Below are 20,367 nucleotides of genomic sequence, written 5' to 3' on the forward strand. Positions count from 1 at the left end.
TTCAATTATGGCCTCAACTTGAAAATTACGGTCCATGCCGTTTTCGATGATAAGATCTATCTAATAGCGTCACTGGGACGTTGGTTTCGATTAGAATTTTGAAATTAAGTGTAAAACGAAAGTAGTGTTCATGCTTATTATTAGACATGACTGACATATAACCGGAGAGTTTTTAGTCGTTACCTCACCATATGTTGATTGCAAAGGTAGCATTTAGGTTATGATATTCTGTTCATGGAACACACTCGTATATTCACACAATTCAATGCATTAGTTTTTCAATGCTATTTTTTTAAATATTTTATTTGATAAGACATATACTCGAAAATGCTTAGTTCAGATGTTGCAAAATATACTTTGTCTCCTTGCCTTTATGACTCTTGATGCTTTATCTATCCTCGACCTCATGGGTCCCCATGATTGAATCAAGGGGTCAAACCACGGGAAGTGGCATATTTACACCAACCTCATTTATTAAAAAAAAATAATAAAAAAGATAAAAAAAAAAAAAATCAAGAGAACTGACGGAATTAAATTACCTTCCGTCAAACACCGAAACACTCAGATATTTTGTGCAGTTTAATTACTAAATCCGGCCAAAATTGTTATGTGTATTGTTTATTATAGGGTTTTTGTATTAGCTCAAGGTAATGTTTTAACTGTATATATTTTGTGATATTGTATTTTGTCCAAACCTATCTCCAAGGAATGGTATAACTGGACTGGCAGTTTTAAAATTCCTTTAAGATAATAGTATCATTTGATTGAGCCCTGCTATTTGAGAATGGAAATTTCATGCATTACTCAAAAATATTACTTTCACTTTCACTTCCGGTGAGTTTTAAATTTGGTTTTATTACAGTGGCCTTGTCTCAAAGAAAAATCTTTTTGTAAAAGAGCTTTCAGTAACAATAAATATAGAACTACGATATTTATATTAATAGGCGTGCGTCATCGATTCCAATATTCCGAAATGGCAGGGTTCAATCAAGAGTCCTAATTTGTACATATGTAGGTATATTCATATTTAAATAACTATATAAAAAAATAAGTAAAATTAAAATAAAAAATATATGAATATTATGATAATTATTGTTAATATTTTGTGTTGTGTATAGACTAATATATTTATAGTTTATTCTATTTATCATTCATATTCACATTTCTCATTGGTTATTTTTACTCTTGTAAAGGTTGTCAAGTTTAAAATACATTTTTATTTTCTATTTATTTGTCATATGCCTATATATTTTTGAGTCTTTTCAAAATATCATAACTATCACTGTATGTTATGATTTTTTACTATTTGGATAATTTGAATATCCTTATGACGTAATCATTTTGTTTACGTATAACCGTGGGCCCTGTTTCACGAAATTTTAACTAAAGATAAAATCAAAATTTTAGTAGATACTTCAATTTTGATTGGCTAAGCACTAAAATCAATCTAATATTATCCAATCAAATTACTAAAATTTGGATTTTATCTTATGGTTAAAATTTCGTGAAACACGCCCCTGGTCACAAATTGTTCTCTCTTATTTTTAAAACCAGATAAGGCCAGGAAATAGTATATCATTGGGAAAAAAACACATCCCACATATTGAGTAACCGGTAACGTTAAATCAACAATCTGTTATCTTAACTAGTTTTAGTAAGCAGCAATACGACTTTTATAATTAGTAAGGGCATTTTTTTTTTTTTTTTTTTTTTTTAGATAAAGAGCTGATTGTATATTATAATGACTATGTTCTAATTATGTATAGCACATGTGTATTCTCTCTTAAAATAAGTTGGTGGTGGGTTCGACTAGTCCTTGCCTAAATCTCTTTTTTGTCTGTATATAAATATATTCTTTTTATCTATTCTTGTGTAAAGAATTTACATCTATACTAAATCCGTATAGAGTTATTCACTGTGAGAAAACAAACTACAGAAATTTGCTATGATGTTAATTGTGACACAGAATCTCAAAATATAAAATAGAAAGCTATTGTTTAGAAATTATGTTATGCAATTAAACAAACATGGTACAGAATCTCAAAATGTTACACCAATCTGATTAAAATCCTGGGTCCTGTTTCACAAAAACTTAAATCTCCTTAAAATCGTCTTTGATTAGAGCTACGTTGTGAGATCTATTGCGACATATAGATATATTTGGAATAATGATAATATTGGCAATGGCCCGGATTATATAATTTAAACATACTATCATTCACAAAAATAATTTTCATTCAATTTCTTTCCATTGCATGGGAAATATAGCTGCGGCCCTCGCGTTTATTTTATTGCAAGGCAATATAAGCAATTAGATGACGCCCCAAATTATAACCCCAAGAACCAAAAACCCCTCAAAACCCCAGTAATCAAAACTCTTTGTTACTATTTTATATATTATCACATGATTCAAGTATAAATTATACTATTTTCAAATAATTAATAGACCAAAAAAAAAAAATCTAAAAAAATCTAAACACACTTCATATCTAATATCTATAAAAAAATATATCTTTGTAGGCCTACAATTGTTTAAAATGAGAGAGAGAGAGAGACAGAGAGAGAGAGAGAGAGAGGATGGGGTATACCGTCGACTAGACACAAACTAGGTCATTTCGGGACTAACACATTGTTTAATTTTATTTGAAAAATTCACAAGCGCGTAGGGGTCTTTAGTAGTGGGAGGAAACCGGAGGACCCGGAGAAAACCCACGAGTTTGGACGGGCGACCCTACTTCCTGTCTCGTACAACCGGGGAATCGAAACCCCGTCAGTCCTATAATACTCGATACTCCATATGCAAAGTATTTATGGGTTATGATGATTTATATAGGAGCCAAGGGTAATTTATATTGGGAAAAAAATCATTTTAATTTAGTAAGTTAGATAGGCATTATCCAATAAGTAGTGGGGCACTTTGGCATTTTAAAATTATTATTGAAAGGGTCCATGGAACATTGGTTATTTCGTGTATTAGTTACTAAATACTTTTAAAATTCGACAATACTTTAGTCTAGATTAATCGTTCGAGTCAGAAATATCACATGTATGTGACAATTTATCAATAGTTTATGTTATCGAAAATACCATTAAACTACTAAATTCAAGCGATTTAGTTTATCGATACGCATTAAATTATTTCCATTGAAGCCTGCGAGTAAATCAAATGCCAAGGTCACGAAAGCGACAAGCAAGTTCAAGGCCAACCAACTGATACATTTCAAAGCGAATAACCCGCAAAAACCATATTTATTTCATCTCTCTACGACTGTCTGGCCATGTGCAGACATTGTTACAACGTATGAAACCCTCCTCATTGGTATTGTAACGGTTAGTTCAACCTGGCAGCAGTTTTCAGCTCCGAAGCGTGTATATGCTTATACCCGAAGTGCCCTTGCCGGAATTGTGCACTGCGCGAGCGCAAGCAATTTTAACTAAAATCTATTAAAATTGCATTTTAAGTTACAATCGATCTTCGTGAAACGCATAAAATTTTAAATTACAGTTTGATTTTAGTTAAAATTAATTTTAGTGATTTTAGTTTAAGTTTTTGTGAAACAGGGCCCAGATCTATATTTCGTTTCGTTTTTCTATTCTCTCGATAGCCTGCACTACATGAAGATCTGACTGGTTGTAGTTGGAGGTCGCGTAAGGGTCATACGCACGGCTTTTGACCCTGTGGCGTCAGCCATTTGATTAAGTGATCAGCGTTGATGTTTCTAGTGGAATACCCACAGTTCCATGCATCGCACCCCAGGAACAAAGTTTCATTGGCTAATCCCTTACATCAACCAGAACGCGCAGATCCTAGTGTAGTAAAGACAAGTAAAACGAAATTTTAAAAAACTAAATGAGATAGGATCTGTGTTTGAATGTTGAATTTTTTATTGTAAGGTTTTGGTGAATTCTGTCAAAATGAAAGTAAGATATATGACCATGCCCAATCACAAGTACCCTTTCTTTCAAAGAGGGTCTGTATTTCGACACCCTTACAAAAACAGATTAGTCCAAGTACAGATTTTAAGACCTTGAACAATCACTTCAGCTATTCGTTAAAATGACGTTTACAGATTTTTTGCTTTATATTTGAAGTTTACCTAATACATCCCCTTGAATGCTTGCCGCCATATTTTATTTCACTGAGTTCATGAAATTAATAATTATACAGAATGTACTTCCATATACAGGTACCGGTCAATTGATTGTATAGGTTTTAAGTTATCAATTGGACTGTCATAATTGGCGGTGCTGCCAAATATTTTATTTTTAAAATATATTATACTATACATTCGTCTTTCAACTCAGTAGTAAATGGACGAGACTCTCGAGAGCCAACAAAATATATAAAATGGTCGCGTTCAGTGCTTACTGTGTAGTGATGATGTGTTTCCATTTGCATCTTGTGCAAATATATTTCAGCGTTTTATAATAATAAGTTGCTTTAAATTAAAATATAATATTTTCTTGTTTGTAATAAAAACAAATCCATAATGTCATTAAAATATTGTGTTCAAATTAAACTATAACTATATTTATACAAACGAAATAATAAAAGCTGTTTATATTTGTTAATTTCTGTTGTTTTTCAATATCCTAAATAGAAGTTGGAGAGTCGTATATAACTGTTGAAAATTAACCCATTTATGATAACGGGAACGGAGCTTGTTAAAACATGCGTTGCAGCCAAGGGTGATATTGCAGACATGTGTATCCAAAAGCATTTGCCACATAACGTAGTGAGTGAGTCCAGCAAATTAGAAAGGTACTATCTACCATCAGGACCGCGAGGATGTTTGCCCCATCTTGTCATATTTTTAACTATAGGACGTTAAACCCCATTTCATTTATTTTTTAACTTTTCGTTTTATATCGGCTGATTGTTTAACTGGACACGGGGTTGTGTGGAGATTCTTTAAACCAACGACCAATCATAGATAGAGAGAGAGAGAGAGAGAGAGAGAGAAATGGGGTTTAACGTCCACTCGACACAACTAGGTCATTTCGGGACTAACATATGGTACAACTTTATTTCAATAATTCGCTTGCGCATAGGGGTCTTTAGCAGTGGGAGGAAACCGGACGACCCGGAGAAAACCCACGAGGTTGGGCAGGCGACCCTTCTCCTTGTCACGTACAACCGGGGATTCGAAACCACGCCAGTCGACTCAATGACAGACTTTATGATACAGCGCGTGCACGCTAATCATTCAGCCATCCCCCCCCCCCCCCCAATCATTGATAACTAATAAGACTTTTTATTCCGGAAATCAACATTTGCAAAAATAGAAAAATTGTTGATGTTTACACGAGAATATGTTTTGCACAGTGGAACAATTTCTTTAAATAAGACATCTGATCTGATGGAGGTCTTGTGTGAATTTCTATGTCCCCTCAACATGACTCTTGATACTTGAATAATGTTGGAGACTAGGTGGTCAATTTGAATCCTGGAAAATGAAAATGAAATGAAATGGGGTTGAACGTCCTACTGTTCTGCTCCTATGCTGGGCTAATGAAGACGGGCATACACCACACAGGTGCACTATCGCCTACTCTTATATCGAATTACAACTGCCAAGGGATCTTTTACGTGCATTCCAATGTATACACGGGACCTCGGTTTTTCGTCCCATCCGAAGGACTAGACAGCTTTCCTTGTCAGGCCCTCCGTCCTGCATCCCTGACAAGGGGGAACCACGCCGGAAAATCTAGATGAACTTTCTCGGCCAATGCAGGGATCGAAAGGGTGAAATTAAAGATGACGTCCAATGATGATCGCCATTCCATATAATTAATCATTACACCCTACTATTCATGCTATGAGGGTAACTTTGGTACTTTTACCTGGGTTGTGGGGATCAAGCATACCATTACAACGGACAGCTAGATGAACATCATCGTAAAATCGATGATGGCCAACAAATGCCTACCGAAAACTCGGCAAACTTCGACAGTCGCCGGTACCTTACATCTAGCCTCGGTTGTATGACGGTAAGTGATATGTAGCTACACTCAAACAATTATGACGCGGCTACCGGTTTACTTATTAAGAAAACTTGCCGCTTTTAAAAAAGTCGTGCGAAGAGTGTGTAGAGTTTTCATTGCAAAGTTGCCCTTGACAGCTTTGTATGAGTAAACACTCTTCACATGCGCCTTCATGTGTGCCGCCATTTTTAGTCAGGGAAAAGTAGTTCCGATGGTAGAATTCGTCATACCGCCAAGATTAGATGTAGGATATCGGAGTTTGCCGAGTGGGCGACCGCACGTTATGATAACAGGCCTTAAGTTTGCACACAGGCATGCTGGAACTATGAGGTAAATGGCGTCAACCTATTCATTAAAACCATTTTCCATATTAAAATAGAAGATGGCCACTATAATGGTCAATATCACTGACCATTTCCTTAACAAAATATCTGGCTGCAGTTCAAACATAATTTATCTAATTTCATGTAGACAATTTGACAAACAATACGTAGGGGAGGCTCAAAATGCACTTCGGAAAAGAATTAACGGTCACCGGTCAGACATAGTCACCAAAAAAGACAAACCGGTTTCAATTCACTTCATCCAACCAATTCATGACATTTCTGATCTCATTGTCACGCCAATAGAAAAGACCAAGAGCGAATTTGAAACTACAGAAGAAATTAAAACGTTTAGGCCAAAAAGTGAAAAATTCTGGATTGGCAAATTGAAAACAACAGCCCCACCTCACCCCCACCCTAGGTTTGAATATTCATACGCCTCTTTTGTAGTTCCATTTAGCGCAACAGCAGCAAGTGCATCCAAAATCATCAGAAAACACTACACTGATCTCCAAGAAAATCACCCGAAAATCTTCACAGGGAAACTTATAATTGCATATTCTAAAAATAAAAATCTGATCGACATCCTAGTACACAGTAAATAAGGGTAAATAACACCAATCCTCGCCCTAACCAAACAGCAAATAATATATCAAACCCTAGCCCTAACCCTTAGTAAATAAAATTAACTAGCTATAAGAATCCCTAGCCCTAACCCCTGGATAGTGAAAAAAAACACCTCATTTTTAGAAAAGCTAAGCCTAAGTAGGAAACACACTAATGTGGCTCTCCTTAAATTTATTCTTCTTTCTTCAGAAACCAAAAAAACCAGAACACCACATGCGACACCGAAGGAAGACCATCGTCGCCACTGACACCAAAAAAAAGCGAAACCAATTATGTATATTAATCTAATGTATTGCATGTATTTTTAATAAAACTAGGAAATATCACGAACCAAATTTTCATCATTCTAGGTCAGTGCTTAAACCTAACCCAGGACCTAACCCTAACGCTTACCCTAATCCTAACCTACAATCTCGCCAACAACCACGTGCCCTCACCTTATTTACACCTCAGCGACCTTGACGAAAATTGAGTTGGCCTTAACAAATAGATCTAGCCATGTAGACACGTGAATTGGGCAAGTGTAATGGATTATGGATTTCATGTAATATGCCAATATATGCCCAGCAGACACTTCCTTAAAATTGTGGATCCCTTTGTTCGGTGGCTTATTTTTTTAAAATGATATGAAGGTGTGGTTATTTATTTTAGATCATTTCTGACTGACCGTAAATCTCGGTCTATTCCATCAGTCTCCTCTCCATAAAGGACATGCTTAGCTGATTGGTCTACAATTTCGGGCGTGTAAAACTTGTGATTTTCATACAATAACAATAATCTTCAAAAGTTATCATCGCTATTCTAGTATTTTAATTGCTTGCACTTATCAACTTAGTGATGTTGCAGCAGGACGTGACCAAGTAAATAAATTGCACTGCATTACAAAACTAAACATATTATCTTTTAAAAAAAAAAAATCTTTTCCAAGGGTTTGATCTTAAACAAATATCGAGTGTTTGCTAAACGAGATTTTATCGTATATTTGTGATTAAACAGCACGGCATTCCTTTTTGGACTGCAATTAAAAATGTTATTTTGGTTTTGAATGTATTTTATTCAAAAGGAAACGTTTCTGAACGCCCAGTCAACGAATTCATCGAACATCTATTGAACGTTGCCTCATTTCAGTTCAGAAGCCAAGGGAAAAAAAATTATAGCCCGCCCATACGAAAAGCAAATTGATGTTTTAAACAATAAGGTATTTGATCAGGGAAGTGGGCAGTTAAAGGCGTTTATTTGTATTAGAGTTCTTAGTTCTTGGTATTTATGGGTTTCTATATTGCTTTGTTCCTTTCTTTTTTTCTAATTGATTGAAGTGGTTTGGTATTTGGGGGGTTTTTTTCATAGTTTATTTTTTGTAACTCTCTGTATTGGGGGATTTTTTTTTTTTTTAATTTTTCTTTTTCTATTTCTTTTGTGTTATCTGAACAATGCAAATTCACAGATCTTAAATTACTTTTATAAATATTAGGGCATGAGAAACCCCGTATATCTTTTGTTAAAATTGATTCAAAACACTTTCTTTGGTCTACAATAGTTGAGCCTTTATTGGCTCTAGTGCGATTAAATAATATTCATTAATGTCCTGTAGAGTGCATACCTCTTATATACCTCAATACAAATAATAAACGACAAATAAAATATATGCCAAGGTTTATAAAATGTGAGATTATTCACACATTCAAAATATTAGTTTTTGCTCAATTCTAAATAAAAAATGTCTTCTAATAAAATACGTAAGGGAAGTGAGGTAGAATTGCTCATCAGCTACGACGAACTGTTGCTTGTGTTGCTCTTATTCTTTTTGGTGGCCACGCTCTATAAAAAAAAGAATAGGGCTCCGGCAATTCAAGTGCGGTGTACTCGATTTTAGATATGACGTTACAATTCCAAGATGGCTGCGATGACGTCATAAATGGTTCAAAATCCAATTATTACGCACGTACTTGTTGCTTTGTTTGGGGTTTTATTTGTATGTATTAATTTTAATAAAGCCTTAAACTAGATCTTTGCTTTGACAAAGGTACTCGATACCAATTATATAATCGTCAGCATATCCACCTGGGCTAATGAAGACGCTAAGGAAAATTTTACTCGGACAGCGGCGCTACGGCTTTCACTTATTCCGATTTACAATACTGTCAAGGGCTATTTGCGTGCACGTCAACGTGTACACACAGGAGATTTGCGTCCCACCTAGAACGACTAGACACCGTAACTTCCCAGGCCCTCTATCCGGCACCACACTGAAAATTCTTGACCAAGTCCTGGATATAGTCCACACTTCTCTGATTTTGAAATGAATTTTATCGTTTTCCATATAAAAAGTCTTTTTTTTCACAACAAAAGGGGGGGGGGCATTATTGATCCATTCATGTACACAATTTGTTAATAAAATAACTTTTATGTAAAGTGGTTAATATTGATATGAAAAAGACTATAGTTTTAACACCATTGTTACCCTAATTAGTACTGGTCCAATGATTTTACCTGGAAAACAATAGCTGCTGGGAAAGTGAGAACACCCCCACAAGAGGATGACCTAATATTTATATCTAAACCAATTTATATGACAACTTGTCGTGATTCGTTTATTGTTATTCATTGTTGGTCACTGTGTTGTCTTTATAACCAATCACGATTGTACATCGTCCCACCCAGTGACGCGTATTAAAGCCATTGTACTTACAGACTCCAAAATACACAGACGAGCTACATTTCAAAAAGACGTTTGTCTATTTTACAAACAAGAAAGTGAAAGGATACCCCGTTAAACGCCTCTTCTTTAAACTATTACAGTATTCTTTTCTCTAACCAACTTTTATTACCTTCTCATCTCTCTGTTTCGTTTCGCTAATGTTTATCTTTCACTTTATGTAAAGAATGACTTTTTTCCTGCGTAGATGTAGTAGATACCTTTTGGTTTTAAACCACTCCCGGAAATTACCAAGAGAATAATGTTTGAAACAGTTTGAAAAAAAAGCCCTAGTAATTAAGACTATTGTGGTCATTTTGATTGGGATTAATTGTTCGAAATGATGATACGTCAATTATTTCTCCTTGTTCAGCTTTTGATTGTCTCCGTGTTCGCTATAGATGGTAAGTCTGTTTGTTTTGTTGCATGAATCATTTCTGAATTTCATTTTAGTTTAGTATGATATGTCACAGGCTGCACACGAATTTAATACAAATACGAACAATCGTGGTTTAGGGAGTTGTCACTGTGTCTTCGCACTTCGGTCTCGACAAAAACAGAGGAAGTTATCTTGAGGTGATTGTATTACGCTGAAAACGTATCGTCAAGATTATACTTTCGAGTTTTGAACATGGACACGAATAGGCTGTAATACAGTCCCAGGTATATACACCAATAGAAAAGATAGCATTACACTAAGGGTCAGAAAAACGGCATTGTTGTTTTCATGATGCACCCTACACGGGCTCCGTGCTCGGCCTATACTATTTAGATTATCTATCGCCAAACCTATTACGGTTAATCTTGAACACGACTCCCTTTAAGATTTAAGGCTCAATATCATTTTGCTCAGGCCACAGACTGGGACAGAACGAACTTTGAATATCTTAACCATTTGTATTGTGCATAAACGTAAATGTGGTTCCATGCAAGGCCCTAGGTTCATACCATGTTGCTCAGCCATGTGAAAAAGACAAGTTTGAACATGTTAACAATTTGTAAAGTACGGCTGGTTTGCATTTTATGACCCATTAAGGGCATAATACTTTTCGAAAGCAATGACAAGCAAAACGTTAGGTGTCTGACGTTAGTTATACGCCTGTAGTAAAAGAATTTTGATCACATATTCATGACGTGCATCTGTTGATCTCTTAAATTACCCATACCAATTGAGTGGTAAGTCGATAGATAATACAAATAAGTACCGTGCTAAATACTACACCTTAGTGCATGTTTAATTAAGATTTAGCCACAACTTGCAACTCACAGAAAAACAATCGTCGTATACAAACACCTGAAATTGCAATTCACTAAATAAATTGTATCTGTTATGGATATGTGCAGACTATAGCTATAGTCAGATGTGTATGTATTGTTATGCGTGGAATGCCACATTGTCACAGTAAGGGTGTGTGTGTGAGAGAGAGAGAGGGGTGGGGGTGAGGTGACGTTTGGTGCGGAATGGGGCGAGACAGATAACTTTCATTTTACCTCTGCCTCCCGCAACCATAGAAGCCCATCTAATGATTAGTATTTACCTATGAATTTAGACAAAAGCTGTGAACTCAGTGAACATCCCCATAAAGTGCATATTTTGCTGCGTCTATTTCTATGTTTTGGGGTGGGGGGGTTTTAATATGTAAATTTGAATGGGCGTTTATCCTTGTAATGTTTTGAACAATTCGAATATCCTGTCTTCTATCCATTAAAATAATTTGATATAAAACAATCTAATTGTTTTTATTTAATACAGAATGTCACAGATTGGATATTTGGTGTGGAAAGCTGCTAGATTTTCACTGACTCAGTTAATCACGTACAGGATTTTTTTTAAGGGGGGGGGGGGCTTTTAAGGGCCCATTAAATATAAAACCAAACAATGTTGCATGTGGAACAGAATTACACACCGGATTATCGGTTGTATTTTGAAACATACTTAAACACAGTTTCAGTTTCAATATGCTCAAAAGAAAGCGTTTTAAACAAAAAAGTAACGTTCATAGATTTATTTAGATGTCAGTATGGTAACTTGCACGTAAACGGGGCTAATGAAGAAAGGCATAGATCATGCATACAGTGTAGCATACAGTGGATCCGTTTACTAGCCCACTGATTGACATTGGTTTTAAGCCAATCCTCCCCATATCACTGTCAAAGGAAAACACTTTCACAACCAACATCGGAATCGAAACTATGACCTCCTGATAAGTGCATCATTTAACAATTAAAATATTTTTTAGGGAAATGTGGGTACGATGCACTACCCGGCGGAGGAATTCCGTCAAGTCGTATTCTAAATGCAGAAACATCACAAAGATGTCAGTGGCCATGGATGGTCTCTGTTAGAAGAACTGGTACTAAGGATATGTGTGCTGGGGTATTAATTGATGAAGACAAAGTGCTGACAACTGCTCGGTGTTCAGCGGCGTAAGTAGGAATTCAAATTGCAGTAAGGGACACGGGGTGGAGTGGACAGGGCTGTGGCCATGGGCCCCAATATTAAAGGGACCCCCAAAGCATGTTGTATGATATTATGTTGTATATATGTGTGTCATATAAATATGTCATACAATTACAAATTGTATTTGTATGAGTGTGACGGACAATGACCAGAAAATGCGCCATTGACATTTTCAGCCAGGGCCCCATGCAAGCTCAATCTGGATCTGGTGCAGAGAGGTTAATTTTCAAATAAAAAACGTTTTTTACAAATTGTATTTGTATGAGTGTGACGGACAATGACCAGAAAATGCGCCATTGACATTTTCAGCCAGGGCCCCATGCAAGCTCAATCTGGGTCTGGTGCAGAGAGGTTAATTTTCAAATAAAAAACGTTTTAGATTTATTTAAATTGATGCTCCAAAGTCTGGACTATGTATAGTTTCTTTATCTTCTAACACAGGTGGTTTGCTTTGATGTATCTGTATTGGATGTTGGTTAAGTACATCATTATGCACTTACGAGACGGTGCAGTGTCATACCTCTTGAGACAACCTTGAAAACTTTACAAGATGAACTTCCCTATGATAATACTTCGTGTACGCCACGGCCTCGTTTGGAGACTCGTCCTTTATGTAGTTATCGTGGAAGGGCAGTGGGGACCTTTTGATAACTTTCAACATACACCCTGAAATAAGACAAACATTTCAGTTTGAAAAATCATTCAAATGGTATAACAGTACCTATTGATACTAATTACGATCCTGAAAATTGACACAGAATATCTATAACAAGTATTATCTATGATTTTAGTTTAGAGAGTTTGGGTGGACAGTTTGAAGTTGTGATTGGGGAGTATAACATTGAGGTAGAAGATGAAAAGGATGGACTGGGAAAACCAACAGAAACTATTATACCAGTTACGTCAATGAGTCAACATCCGGAATATGATGGCATTTGCATTTGTACGTAATACACACGTTACTAGATTCTACATAGACGCGTCAAAATTCGCAGGGTGTGTCAGTTCAATCAAGGCAGGGTCAAGTTCAACTTAAATCGACCACTTAAAAGTCGGCTTTCAATGGTTTCATAAGTTTAGCTATTTTTTTTTAAGTGAGCTTATTGAATAGTTTAATTAAAAACATCCATAACCGTTGTGCAAACAGAACGCACGAAAAACCTTGTCGGTAACAAGGGGTAATCTAAGACCCCAATCATGAATAGAATTTTGTATGCATAATTTTAATCAAATACGATCAAACTGGAACTTAATATAAAGGCTGATGAATAGTCAATCCAGTTATAAAAAATATTCTAGGTAATAAAAGCTGTGAAGATGAATATTATAACGTATTTTTGAAACCACCATCAAAATCTGCAATTCACTTTTGTCGGCGTTGCTAGAGTTCCTAGATTTGTTTACAGATCTGGCATACTAGAATGATTAACGCAATATCATCAGTAAGAAAGAGTCCGAATGCAGAGCTTAGACCGAGCATGTACAATTTAGGCACTTGTTTCCAATAATGTAATAATGTAATGTAATAATGTAATAGTTTTGGTTTCTGGTCAAACGGTAAATGTTGCCACCGCCTCATTTCCGTACTAATTGCAGTATTATATTCGACGTTAGCTGACAATTATGTAAAAAAATCTCGGAGGACAATTATAAACCAGTTCCCCAAAAATGATAATGTTATGGTCGTTGGGTCCCGAAATACCCATTCTACCCACACAATGCTTAAATAGGTATTATTGATTATTGACATAAACTTGGCCTGTTTTGTATAATACCATATTTGAAATAACATTAGAATTGACTAATAATGAAACCTCTAAGGACTGGTCTACTTAGAGCAAAGTATCTCAAATGAGCGCTCGTTAAACTCCATGTGAGTTCAAACGTCTACATCCCAGAGATAACTTAGCATATTGGAATTAAACTTTGCATACTACCACAAACTATCTCCAATATAGCGTCAAATATAAGCCCACCTTTATAATTTCATGGAAGTTTTTGTATTTTGTATTTCCAGCTAATGATATAGCTGTAGTAAGATTAGCTAAAGCTGTAGAGTATGGTGAATGTGCTCTACCAGCATGTGTAACACAGACCAGGGGTACTGATGAGTACTGTGATGATTATATTGAAGAATGTGTCATGGCTGGCTGGGGAAAATATAAAGGTAAAGAGAGAGAGAGCGAGGAGAGGGAGAGACATTAGGTTTAACTTCCACTCGACAAAAACTAGGTCATTTCGGGACAAATATATGGTTCAATATTATTTTAATAATTCGCTTGCACTTAGTGGTCTTTAGCACTGGGAGGACACTACTTCTTGTCTTGTCACGTACTAGAGGGGTGGGTGAATTGAAACCACGCCACTTGACTCAATGACAGATTCTATGATCTAAAGCGCACGCGTTAAACCACTCGACCAACCAATCCGCCCTAAAGGTAAAGCAGTTAGATTTTTAATATTGGAACAACATTGATAATTGACTAATTTATTATCCATAATTCAGCTTCTGAAATTGAGATCCAGGCATTCGCTTTATATAGCTACAAAGTTATGACAAATGTCGAGCACCCGGCAGGATATAGTTATTCTTCCAAAATTTCTCGAAATATTCATAAGCGATTTAAATTCTAAAATTCAGCGACCAAATATATATATATATATATATATATATATATATATATATACAACGTGAATTGGACCAAAATTTATAAATTGCCCATATGTAGTGAGCTTCAAAAACACCTATAGCCCGTTCTTACTATCAGGGAAGTTCATATAGCCTACAATGTGGTTGTGTGTGTGCGTGTGTGTGTAAATACACAATTGTATTACAATACACAACTTGTTAGCTATGTGAAGCCCGCGAAGTTTTTGGGGAGGGGGGCGTGGTATTAATTTTTTGACCAACTGGGCAAACGGAACTAACAACATATTTTAACATCCCCTAGTAAGTATTTCATGTTATATTGTTTCAGCTGTAGGAGCAGAGAAATCACCAAAACTACGATGGGCCTACACCGAAATGTTGGGACCGGAAGTATGTAGTGCTATCTACCGGTATGGGGATAACTCTACATTACCCGAGAATATTTTCTGTTTAGATGAAAGCAAGAACAAGCAGACAGCCTGTTTGGTACTATTATTTTACAAATCTTTATAATTGGGGATTTTAATATAACATGACTTCACATAAAATGGGTCTCAGGTGTGATAGTATTAATTCCAGTAATCCGGTGCAAAAGGATTGTGTGGATTCATTGTCAAACTTGAATTGTTATTGCATGGTTGATCGCGTCACGAGAAGCATGTCATCTTTGTAGCCTTGTATTACACGTATCTTTATGTGATTGTCATTAACATTTTGATTCTATAGAAGTTGATTTAGTCCATAATACCCCAACAATAGCCTACCCATGTAATGTAAACTGCAATGAGTAAATAGATATTCCACTTCCTGTAATATTTGCACATTGTGACAGTATTTTGAGTTACCTCTAGTAAAACATTCATTGGGTCATGATCATCAACACTTCTACCTGCTGCTTCTTGATATCAAAGGATCTGAAATGGGATTCCGTCTTGCAATACGTTATATCATATGATATCGGAGTCATTTACCTTTCAGATCTTCCCGTGACTAACTAAAGGTTGGGTACAAAATAAAAGACGCAACACGTATCGGCTGTACTATACTTTTATCGATAGGCGCTACTGTTTAAGACATCGAGGTCCCTAATGACTTTCCGGAAACATATTCCATTTCAGGAATCTTTGTAAAAACAAAATAAAAAAAAAGCTTTGCAAAAATGACAAAAAAAAAATCCGTAGGCCCTACCTTATCGTTTTAACTTTCCCCTGGGTCATAAAAAGATTTAAGGTAGGTGTCTAACTATCTTGTATTGTTCTTTTTTATTGTAGGGTGACGAAGGTGGAATGGTACTATGTAATCTGAAAGGACAATGGGTGTTAAAGGGTTTAATCAGTCTAACTTCGTGTGGAGATTCTTTACCCTCTCTGGCAGTTGATATCGCTAGTTCTACAATCAATGATTTTGTTTCCAGGAATTAATGTTTTGGTAAAGAAACCCTTTATGTATAGATAACTCTCGCTAGATCAAAACTAACCCCAATCTAAGATAATACAATCTGGTTAAAATACAGGGGCCTTATTTGTCTCTTTGTATATTTTTACTGTTAAGGGCTATTTACTTGTTGTATTGCGCCATCTTGCCTACTTTTGATTACTATTTGCCAATTCTGTAGCCGTCTTTGCGAATTAAATAAAGTTTGATAATTTTATAATTAACATTTCAATTTGTTTGTTGTATGTACGAAATGCACCTTTCTAGACTTGCAATATAGCCTATCTTAAAGATGCATTATTTGAGATTTTGATAAAGGGCTGACAGCTCTTGTTAGAATAGTTTAGAACTAGATAACGAAAATGAAATATATTGAAAATTTCAATCAAAAAACTACTTCATTCTGGCCGAAGTTATGAACTTTTGAAGAATAGGGTAGTCTCGAGTTTCATTGCTACCGTTGTTACAATAATAAATGGTCTCGATTATCCATTTTTAAATTACATTATTAAATAGCGATCGTGTTTCAATCGGTTCAACATCATAACGATCCAATGTTCTAGAGAGTTGATTATGATTTATAATTAATCAGTTATATAACAATTGAGGCCAAAGGAAAAGTCAGCCATCAGTTTTTACATAATGCATCTTTAATTATACTGATAGAGCCTAGAGGGCGCCGATCGTTGATCTTATTAGTCCTGTCTGAGTATATTATACATGGGGTATGAATCGAATGTTGAAGAATAAAGTAGTAATACAGTGCATATATAATCAAGATATGGCATCTGATTTTCGTTTTTGAAGATATTATTACAAATCGAAACAGTGCGACCTCGTAGAAAACTGGCTAGAAAATCCATCGACACTGAGTGCAGCGAGGGGGCAGTAACACATGTTAACGAAATTGCCCCGTCAACCAGTGGCAATACTCACTAATCTTCGCTAGGTAGACAATCGAGTCTACGATGACGTTTGAAATTGTCCACGTGACTTAAAGAGGGTCACATGGATAATTTTAAAACGTCATCGTAGACTCGATTGTCTACCTATCGAAATTTAGTGAGTATTGCCACTGGTCGACGAAATCTAGAGCGATGAACTTTGACCCCAATTCTTTAATTCCAACCGTTTCTCACCTTGGTATTATTATATCGACTGAAAGAGAATCGCTTTCAGGAGAGTTATTTGCCCTTGAATTAGAAATCGGATTCAGACCACATGGTCGTAACATAGTTCAGACATTACACTTACTCATATAGCTTAGGCCTAATTTTATGTTTTAAATACTTTCCGCCTTACAGGAGCCTGTGGGACCACACAGCAGACGAACAATATTTTCGCCATCTTTAAATAGGCCTACATTTCATCAAATTACCGAAGTGTTATGGGAGACCCCAAATCAAAGAGTCGGACTGTCAAATTACTTATTGTGTTGCTGCAAACTGGATATAGAAATATGACTTTAAACAGTATATAGTCAAGAAATTTGATTTTAATCCCTTCAGGTGCCTGTGTCCTCTAGCATCGCAGCCCTTCGTATTTCATAGCATGTGCAGACTACAACGATATGAGTGGGTACAGTGGGCGTATCTTTTGTTGCCAGATATATTCAACTTCCTCGTATTGAACTTTAATGCGATACATTTATTACATTCTAAGGGAAGTAACTCCTACTTTTAAACTATATCAACGGCACACGAACAGGGCCCATTGTTATAGAGCATTAGATTAGCCAGATTTCAGCTGTCCTATGACTAAACTAGACTAACATTAAACAGAAATTTGGCAAGAGCTGAATCTGCCAATTGCAGGTCTTTCTTTAGGCCTGAAATGTTATCTAAATTATTAATTAGACATTGATTAACTTATCCAGACCATAATCAACTCTCGGTGGCATAGCTAGCCTGCTGCGATATTTACTGGATTAGAATCTGGTCTGCAGCTTCTGATTAAATCAAACAAATGGATAATCGAGACTATGTTTTTTATCGTATCGACTTTAGTAATGATGATCGAGCCTAGGCCCAAAATTCAATCGCTAAATACTCGGTTCAGGGTGGATCAATTTGACTGAAATTTTCAGCAAATACCCTTTACATTATCTAGTTTTTAACTATTAAAGTGAGGACTACCAGTTCTTTATCTAATCTCCCATAATGTACCTTTAACCGTATCTGTATTTTAGTGATTGATATTTGAATTCCAACCAGTTGACATCTATACCGAATATTTACCCTAAAACGTTGTGGATTGTCCAAACTGTTGTTATAGAGTTAATATATATTTAAGACCAGCGGATTTTCTTCCATTTATTCGTTGAATCCCAAGCGACACACAAACCCGATACATTTAATCGACACACAAACCCGATACATTTAATCGAGAGCCCAACGTCGTCACCATTCGACTAACACGGTACCCTAAAATTTCTAACATCAAATGATATGAGAAATTTCCTGTTCTAAAATCTTGCATGAATTTTTGGTGTTACTGTTTGTTTCAGGCTAGATGTAGGGTACTGGAATCTGCTGAGGTTTGCCGAGTGTGTTTATTTCTGTTTCTGCTTTGACAGCGTAAAGAATTTCAGATATTATCGGTGGTCAATGTTCTCAGTAAGTCTATTTTGGGACGAAATTTCATCAAAATCTTTGGTGCAGACAACCCCATTAAAAACCCATTTCATCAAAAAACAAACATACCGCATCTTACTATCCCGACATTTTGTTTACATAATGACAACTACATACATGTAATTGTGCACAAGATGTTTACAAATACTTAAAAAAAGGCCAGGGGAGTGGGACAATCAGGAAATAGATTAAGAAAATAAATATTAAGAAACTATATTCTGCGAATATATTAATTACGTAGGAATTGGAAATACCCAATAGGATTGATGCTGCATTGGGCTCTCGTTCGACTAGGAAGCAGATTATCCTAATTAACTATTTCGGGGTCTGTTTTGTGCTGTGGTCGCAACCCATATTAGGTTCGTTTACTAACTTTTTATTACCAGTTAATAGTTAATGCTCAATGTTTCATCGGGACAACAAATAAAGGATAGCTATTTTGCCTCTATTATGTAAGTCGACAATTCTTCCCCATCGATTTTCCGGTTGTACGTGACGACCTCTTGGATTTCTCCGGGTTCTCCGGTTTCTTCCCACTGCTTAAGAACGATATTAATTTATTCATTTTGATTTTAATCAACTTAATTTTCAAATAAAGAGGGTACAAAATAACAAAAAATCAACATTTATTAAAGATACGTGAAATAAAAAGGTGACCTTGCCACTCCTCTGTCTGACCTGATTTATCTAAACCGGTGTTTACGAAACTTAGCCTACCTGATCTCATCAGTATAAAGCACGGGGATAATCTATAAGATATAAAATGGATAGAACCCCTCATCAAGTTTACTTAGTACGGGGTTACGATGTTAACATTCCAATTAATACAAGAAGTACACTTGAAGCGTGCTTTCTTTTGTCATGAGGTGATAAGTTGTGAACACACAGTTACCTCCCCTTACTCAAACAGAGGTCGCCCTATGTATCAAATTTACATTAACCTAAGTCGCCTTTTTGACGCCTTATTTTACGTACTTAAATGATATAGATAAGGTTTTTCCTACCTTAATTACAGCTTCCCAACATCGTATCTATTAAACGGCTATACAATTACAATTATAGCCTCTTTTGCTTACTTGAATGAGGTTATTTAATTTGTTTGAGCTACAACTTAAATGGCCTGGTTAACCCAGTAATCTAAATTTGGAAACAGGTGTCTTTAGAATTTGTAGGGTTTGTGTCAAAGTGAAACTTAACCTTATTCAGTTTTCATATTAATTGAAGAAGCAATTGTTTATGGGTTAAGTATTAAACAAATTGTTCACTTGGAGACGTCAACATTTACAAATTAATAGTAAGCTAATTAGACAAACGTTCATAACTGGGTGTAATTTCAAACACTTCGTTAGATGTTTTAAATACTGGTTTGCTTTTTTCCTTTTTGGGGTTTTCATAAATTTTATTTTATTTTTTTTTTTTTCAAATCGTGATACCTTTTTTTTTCTAACACTATGTATTCAATAAATATTTACTGGTTATCAATATATGATTAACAGAGCTGGCAATAAACCGGAGAGGGGGGGGGGTGGATGGCCGAATGGTTAGCACGTGCGAGCTGT

The 20,367-nt window shown here is 35.7% G+C and overlaps 1 long non-coding RNA gene across 1 annotated transcript; it reads left to right on the forward strand.

The window, feature by feature from the left end:
* Positions 1-9,636: 9,636 nt before the first annotated feature.
* LOC126816418 (uncharacterized) lies at positions 9,637-16,399 on the forward strand. The gene is made up of 6 exons (XR_007678333.2): positions 9,637-10,034; positions 11,871-12,057; positions 12,883-13,034; positions 14,109-14,258; positions 15,070-15,227; positions 16,013-16,399. It is a non-coding gene; the product is annotated as an uncharacterized LOC126816418 (long non-coding RNA).
* Positions 16,400-20,367: the final 3,968 nt, after the last annotated feature.

This window comes from Patella vulgata, chromosome 3 (assembly GCF_932274485.2).
Source record: "Patella vulgata chromosome 3, xgPatVulg1.2, whole genome shotgun sequence".
Taxonomy (NCBI): Eukaryota; Metazoa; Mollusca; class Gastropoda; family Patellidae; genus Patella; species Patella vulgata.